The sequence below is a fragment of the Sitodiplosis mosellana genome, unplaced genomic scaffold (assembly GCF_009176505.1).
Source record: "Sitodiplosis mosellana isolate CC-2019 unplaced genomic scaffold, AAFC_SMos_1.0 Smas_scaffold_6166, whole genome shotgun sequence".
In the NCBI taxonomy this organism is placed as follows: Eukaryota; Metazoa; Arthropoda; class Insecta; order Diptera; family Cecidomyiidae; genus Sitodiplosis; species Sitodiplosis mosellana.
Window position 1 is genome coordinate 1,474,756 of NW_022601407.1, and position 8,734 is coordinate 1,483,489.

The following is an 8,734-nucleotide window of genomic DNA, read 5'->3' on the forward strand; positions in this document are numbered from 1 at the left end:
ACGAACGGACGTTTTTCCAATTCTGTCCGTCCGAGCTGCCACCTCTGTTTATGTTATTTATTTTCAATGCGAGATTGTAGTTCAAGACTCTTTCGACAAAAAATTGAACTCATGGATTACAACTTTAAAATTCTCTATAGACCAGGAGCAATGAATCAAGTTGCAGACTCATTATCACGAATAGAACCAATTACAATTGAAGAATTACTCGAAATAGAAGAAGAAAAAGAATGTTACGCTGTTACTCGTGCTCAGCGGAACAAAGAACAAGAAAAACAAATTCGAAAAAGAGTGATAGAAGAAAAAGACGGTACAATCTTGAGAAAAAGCCATTACGACCTGATATTTCATCTAATCCCAACAGAAACAGAAACATTACGTAATAAAATATCAGATAAATTTGGTATTGCTACGTTTGACACTACATTTCGGAAAATTCAAAACGGTCACTACTACAGATTAATATCAAATCAATTTTCAAACAAAAATAATATGACAGAGACATTAAAATGTATAAACGAAATATTAAATATATGCTTGGAGGAAAGCGCAGAAAGCATAGCTGTAAACGTGGATTATGATAACATCAGACATTATATATTTTTCAAGCAGTCGTTTGAAGACATATTTTTGCCACATGAAGTTGAAATCACTTTTTATCTGAACAAAATTGTTGAATTGCTAGAACGAGAGGATATCGATGAAATCTTGAAACTTTATCATGAAACACTTCTTTCAGGTCACTTAGGAGCAGAAAAAATGTACAAGACAATATCCAAATTTTTCCACTGGAATAATATTACTAATGATATAAAAAACTATGTAAAAAATTGTCCAATTTGTGAAAAAACAAAAGTGATCACGAACAACAAAGTTCCAATGCAAATTTCAAGTTTAGGAGAAGTCCGATTTGACCATACGTTTATAGATTTCGTCGGACCAATCCAACAAACAGAACAAGGTAACAAATACATTTTCACGGCAATTTGTGACCTCACTCACTTGTTTATCGCTTGTCCTACAGTAGATTGTACAGCCATAACAGCAGCACAATGTTTGTTAGAACATGTAATTTGTCGTTATAATTTTCCATCTCGACTAATTTCAGACAACGCGACAAGTTTCACTTCTCAAATAATAAAAGAGTTAACGCACTTGTTTTCAATTAAAAAGATTTTCACCACGAATTATCATCCACAAAGTAACTTAGTCGAAAGGAGCCATAAAACCCTGAATAGTTTTTTGCGAGCGTTCACTGATACGAACAAAAACAATTGGGACGAATTATTAAAATTCGCAACATTTGCTTACAACAACTCAGTACATTCTTCTTCTGGTTATACGCCACACGAATTGGCACACGGATTCAAAATAAAGATTCCTAACCATTTAACAAAGCAGAAATTGACATACAATTACGAAAATTTTGCAGAACTCACACGTGCAAACATAGCAAAAGCATTAGAACTCGCAAAGGAAAACTTAATCAATAAAAAGCTTCAAAACAAAAAATATTACGATAAAAATGCTAAAGAATGTGAAATAAATATTAATGATTTAGTTTTGATCAAAAGCCAAGTTAAAAAACACAAGTTTCAAGACGTCTACGAGGGCCCTTATCCAGTTATTAACTCAGAAGAAGCTTACGTAGAAGTAATGAAAAATGGGAAACGTTATAAAATACATAAAAACTTAGTTAAAAAAACAAATGCAAAACACAATTAAAAATCCAATATTCTCTACATCACACACATTAATTTTCATCACTAATCAAACACATTCTTTTATAGCTATGTTAAATACAACAATATCACCTTCAATCCAAGCAGTAAAAAGGAGAATTTGATATCACGCATAAAAAATAACATCTCAGAATGGAACTTTGTCAGAAGTAACTTAAATAAAATCAAAATCTTTACCCTGAAACCTACTATCTATGACAGGGTTGGAAAGGAATCATTCGAAAAATATATCAAACGTCACGAAGAATATCCAAAAATCCGAAAATATTGGGACGGTTTCGTATTATGTAAAAAGATACAAAAATATAACTCACTTATAACAAGACCAGGAGTAATAAACCAAGTATTAGAATTGACTAGAACTTTTAAACACAAAGAATACGTTGCACAAGTCATATTCGACTACGAAATCGATGAAAACGAAGAAAGATTTAAGCAATTTTTGATCAGGTGGGAAGAGTCATTGATTGACAATATCAAAGAATCCAAAGTTTACAAACAATACATAATGGATTTGGACAAAAACGATGTTATTTTCAAAAAAATATTGTCTGAAATTTTCAAAGAAACAAAAGAAAAACAATTTCTATAAACAAAAACCATTTTCAGAAAAGAAAGAAAAAATGAAATTCATTTTTTGAAAGAAAAAAAAAAGAAGTACAAAATCAACTTAAAAATAAAATCAACTTAAAAATAAAATTGACAAATTAATAGCAAATTGAATTTAGACTTAATATTTACCTAAGATTTCCCTCAATACAATTATTTGCAGAATTATATATCCACGGAATCAACGATTAGAAAACTGGGAATACGATTGGCAAATAAAATATATATCCAAAGAAAACTTGGAACTCCCTTGGATAGATTTCGAGTTATATATTAACAAAGACAACGCGAAAACTCCTTATGAAAAGGGAATCTATTTCTTTAATCAACAAATACCCGAATTCTGGAAATATCTTGATCTATTACAAGTAATTACCTTAGCCAGAATGTTTAAATTTGCAGCATATCAAGCTTATTACCATAACTATTCAAATTTCCGTAATTTCTGTAATAAAGCTTGGAATCAAAGAGTTATTGATTTTCATGATTTAGGACCCATTACAGAAAAACAATTTGCTATGATTCAGGACCTTTTTCGTAATATGCATCATCAAATTTTCACGAAATGTATGCCGAATTCCTTTTTAAAATATATACCACCAGTTAAAAAGCTAACTTTCAATCTTTTTTCCACCACAGAACCTTTAATTCGACTAAATTACTATGGAATTAGCCCTGAGCTAAAATTTATAGGAGAAAATCTTTATAGTACAAACAATCATTTTATGGACATTATACATTGCTTCCCAGGCACTAAAGCAATTACATTTGAAAATATACTATTCGGTTCCTGTCAGTCCATTTTGATACGTATGTTAAAACTAAGATGCATAACTATCACTAAGTCAAAAACTCTGGAAAATTGCGATATTGAATTGGGAAAATCTATATTAAATTCCAAAGATTGCCTCCTGGATATCTATATATTATCGAATACTAGTGGATACTATACCAGCACATACAATGATTTTAATAGAACAATAAACATAATTCTTGATAATCTGCATACATTTAGGAGACTGAAATACTTGACAATTTCTTTAAAAATTACACCTGCAAACATACGCAAACTACAAAATGTTAAAAGAATGAAAACATTAAAAACACTAACAATCTTTGAAATTCGAAGTACAAGACAAATGAACGAAGAAGACAAGGACAAAATGATTAAAAAACTAATAGGAGATAGCGATTTAATGATATCCGTTATACCACCACTTAACACCGAATGGGAAAGCGATAACGAATTATTAGAATAATCAAAAAAGAAGAAAATATTGTTGCATCCGGAAAATTTAATAATTCCTTCTTCCAAAAAAGTAAATACCTTAAACACCCACTCCCACAGTAAATCCGAATTCACATCCGCTAATTTCTTTTTACAAATCTGTTTATGTCGATTCAAAACATTTACACCTTGAAACACTCCTTCACAAAAGGAACAAGAATACGGAACTCGTTTAAATTTTGGTCTTTTTGGTTGTGGTTTTTTAGACACAACACATTCAAAAACTTTAGATTCAAGAACATCATCTTTGTGAAATTTTTCAAAGTGATTCCTACCATCACGTAACCTAGTAAAAGTTTTAACGCAGTTAGGACATTTATAATAAATTCTTTCCTCTTGATGAATTTTTTGATGACGATAAAGAAGCTTTTTGGTTTTTAATGAGGCAGGACAAATATCACATTTAAAGGTATTAGCGTTTTTCTTAAATTCAATCTCCTTATGATAAATTTTATCGAGCGTCTTCTTAATTAAAAGCAAATTTTTGTTCATTTTGACTTTGCAATTGCATAATTCAAATTTCGGTAGAATCTCGAACCATCGTTCACTTGCAAGGTTAATTGCTTCAGCAATATTAAAACCAACATTGAAACCAGCATGATACCCCCCAGAAAAAGTCAAAATGTATTCACCTCGCTTTTGAACAATACGACTAAATTTAACATTATTAGCACGTAATACAGAAGGCGGAATCATTAAAGCCTTGTGTCGTAAAAATTTATCGCATTTTACATTGCAAGTCATGCCGAGTTTATTCACCAAAACCAATAATTCATTGGAATCGGGAATAATATACCAAACTTTAGTACCCAAATGACAATAATTTATAGCACATAAGTCAAAATCTTCAATATGAAGAGGAAAAACGGTACGAATATCGCCCACATATACATACGGAGATTGAATACCTCGAATAGGTTCAACAGTGTTGGTATGAATAACAGATTGAGCTACAGAAAGATTATTTAAACTACCAAATTTACAATCATCACCGAAAAGACTTACAGGAATATCAATGGCATATTCATTAATATTATTTTCCATTAAAGATTTCCAAGTCAAATCCTCAATTTCTTGTAATTTTCCTTTAGAAATTTTGTCCTCAACAACATTCTTTTCTAAATTCTCATAATATTTAACAAACGACATTTTTTTCCCTTTACCAGCGTTTACTTCATAAGCAGTTCCAACATCACTATGAATAGCCAGACTGCGTCTCTTAATTACACTTTCTAAATTACAACTTTTTAAAATATCCCTAAATTTCGAGTCAAAAGTCTTAGGCGGTACTATCTTCACAGCACCTTTGTCTCTGTATAGGGAATCCATACGATTAAAAAACTCCTTAAAATTCTTAAAATCCGACTTTCTAGCACGATAAACGGGTACATCGAAATCAGGGGTGACATCCGACTCTTTCACTGGGGAAAGTACATCCTCCTGTTGAGCCATCCTTCGAAAATAAGAATATCGGCAACAAAACAAACAGGTCCCAAACGTAGAAAAGGAAGATTTCAAAGAGCAATGATGCTTCAAAAAAGAAATAGAAAAGGAAATTTATTAATAAACATGAAAATAGACCAAATTTTCAATTTTTATTTTTTCAAGCTAAAATAACCGGTGAATGGGTTAAATATTCAAAATGATCATTATACAATTTTATATCATAGTAACTCTCAACAAGTTCAATAGAACAATTTACCCTATTCTACCTCACGATCTGACAGAAAAAACCAAAAATAGATTGATTCATATGAACACTGAATGTACAGAATGTGACAAGAGCGAAACTAGTAAAAATATTCATGAACTAATATGTAATCACAAAGTTTCTATCTTAATTGCATTGGAGAACACAACAACAACGCCTGAACGTAGTCAAAATTGCAAGTTTCAATCATTTAAACATGAATAAACATATAAAGCACGTACACATTTCTGTGACGTAAAAAGTCTCATGCCATCAGATCGTGCTCAACCTAAAACTATCGGATGAAAATCAATCTTATTCACTTATTTACCATCTTGACCAAAATTCTCAATAATCAAACACAAAAATAAATGAAATAATCTTATAAATTTCCTTCTTCCCGCTCCTCAGAGATGATCGATTCCAAACTTATTTCGGGAAATTTATATGTTATTTCAGGACTTTTATAACACTCACATAACTGTTATTTTATTAATTTTATTTCCTGATCAGCTTTATTTTTGGAATGAATCGAAATTACTGTAAATTGATCTCTAGAACAATTTACCCTACTATACCTAAAAGGATAAATCTAAAGTGATCAGAAAAATTCGAATACCCAAAACTATCGGATCAAAATCAACCTTATTCACTTGTTCATTATCAAACACAAAAGTAAATAAAATAATCTTATGAAATTCTTTCTTCACGCTCCTCAATAATATTCGAATCGGAATTACCTTCAGAAATTTTATATTTAATTATTACAACTTCTTAACTTCATCATCAATTTTGCTTTCATAAAAAGATCAAATATAATCAATGTGATCGAGTCAACTGTGTTGATGGAAATTCTAATAATCTTGTCAAACTTTGATTTAAATTATTTTATATATTAAATGTGATAATTCCAAGGAAATGAAACGAATCATAAAAAACTCGTAAATTTCAAAACAGAGTGAAAGAAAAAAGAAACTAATCAGATAAAAAAGAGGATGTCATACAATTTCTTTGAGAATATCATTTTTTTTATGATTTTTTCCAATCCCGAGACATGAACTCCTTCTTGATTAAACTCACAAAGTAACTCAACCTATGTATATAATCTACCATTAAGCAGAATGAAAAAGACAAAACGAAAAAACCAAGGACTATAGAGTAATTCATCTTTAAGAAAAAGAAATTTGGAGTAAGAAACGTAAAATTCCAATTATAGTTATCCTGTATCAACATTTTTCAATATAACAATTAAAACATCTCTAAAAACAGTTACATTCTTTGCATATAACTGATGTATGAACTGACTAATTGATTCTTAGAAAATCAAACATGTTTGCATATAATAATTGAACAGAACCTATGGTATTTTGGAAATATCATCGCATTTTGATATCGAAACTTAAAAAATTCAACCTTCCGCTTAATCTTGTCAACTGGATCGAATCGTACATCACCGATAGACGACAATTTGTGTTATACGAACATCAACATTCTGACGATTTTGTAGTTAACTCCGGAGTTCCACAAGGAAGCCACATAGGACCGACATTGTTTTTGCTGTTCATTAATGATATAGCGACGAAGCTAGGCCCTGACGTCTTCATTTCACTATTTGCTGATGATCTCAAAATTGCAACGATTATAAATTCACCTGATGACATCAATAAACTTCAATCGGCAATAAACAAACTCAAAATATGGTGTATTGAAAACGATCTACACCTCAACCTTGATAAATGTGCAATCATGTCAATCTCAAATCGCCAGACTGCGAACATCGTAATTGGTAAATACTTTTATGGTGCCCATGAATTTCGTAGAGTCAACGAACATAGAGATCTCGGTGTACTCATTGATTCAAAATTGAACTTTATCGAACACATTAACGCCATCACTGCTAAAGCAGCGTCGACTCTGGGTTTCATCAAGCGATTTTGCTACGACTTCAGAGATATTTGCACACTCAAGTCACTCTACTATGCTTTGGTTCAATCAGTACTGGAGTATTGCAGTGTGGTTTGGCTCCCGTTCTATGAATGCCACAAAGGGAAAATTGAAAGTATTCTCATTCAATTTACAATGTTTGCGTTGAGAGAATATCAAAATGCAGCGAACAACTACACGATTTCGAGCTACGATCAACGCCTGTTAAAACTTGACATGCAATCGCTACAAAGACGACGTTTAAACGCTTCAATGATGTTCTTCTACGATCTCATCAATGACATTATTCATTGCCCGCGACTAAAAAACTTCGTCACCCAAAATACAAATGCAAGAAATACGCGAATTTCATATTTATTTAAAATTATCGACCAGCGATTGAGTATCACGAAAACCGCCCCTATCAACCAAATGTGTTCATACTCCAACTTGATTAAACCATTATTTCAACAATCGTCTTCACGCAACAACTTTAAATCGTCACTCAAAAAACTTCCTGATACTGTCTTCAGGATAAAGTCATTAGCTAAGACCTACAGCACGCATTTTTTTCCTAACCTAATGTGATTTATGCTATAAGCAGAAAAATGTCTATTTATCACTCATTCCATTTAATGTAACTAGTTAATTATATTATCAAATTTAATCGGCTATGCAGAATCAGCTCTATTTACAATATTTATTATATTTTTATTTTTTTTCAATCATAAGAATTGAATAAAAACAGCCAGTCTTTGGCGGTGCATTATTATTATATATTATTATAACATATGATAAAAACTCACCAAATTAAACAAACAGTCCAAGTATTTTATTCTTCAAAACTGGTTATCAAACTCGAACAATTTACTTTCAATGTCTTTGTTGGATTTCTCGTTGATTTTTTTTTCTTCTTTCTCAAAGTTTGATTTGTTTTTTCTTCACTTTTCTTGACACTTGTTTTGCTATTTTACAAGACCAAATTTACTTTGAATGGTGTGTTTACTGGATTCTTTCTTTCTAGTAATCTGCTTATTTTTTTTTCTCTCTTCACTTTTCTAAATAACAATACTCTTTAAATAACAAATTATTCCCTCAAGAAAAAATACGTGTTCATTCAATGAATACCCAAAATGAAATGAAATCAAAACGAAGAAAAATATGTGTCAAACAAACAACCACTTAAAAAGCAATTAAGGAAAAACGCTGCCAGACACATATGTCAATATGGTAATACTAAATACCAAATAATCACGTTCACAAGAAACAAACCTAAAGAGCATCAACATATCTCTTTATACATAATTCTTTTTATCTCTTTTACGAAGAAACCCACAAAACAATTCACAAATGCTAAAAGTACCTAGAAAAAACACGCAAATTACAGAAGGAAAAATATATTAATGCTTCGGACGCGAGTGTCGGTCTGCATGTGCATCGGGCGCGAGTGCCGATTCATGTGTACCTGGGGCGCGAGTGCCG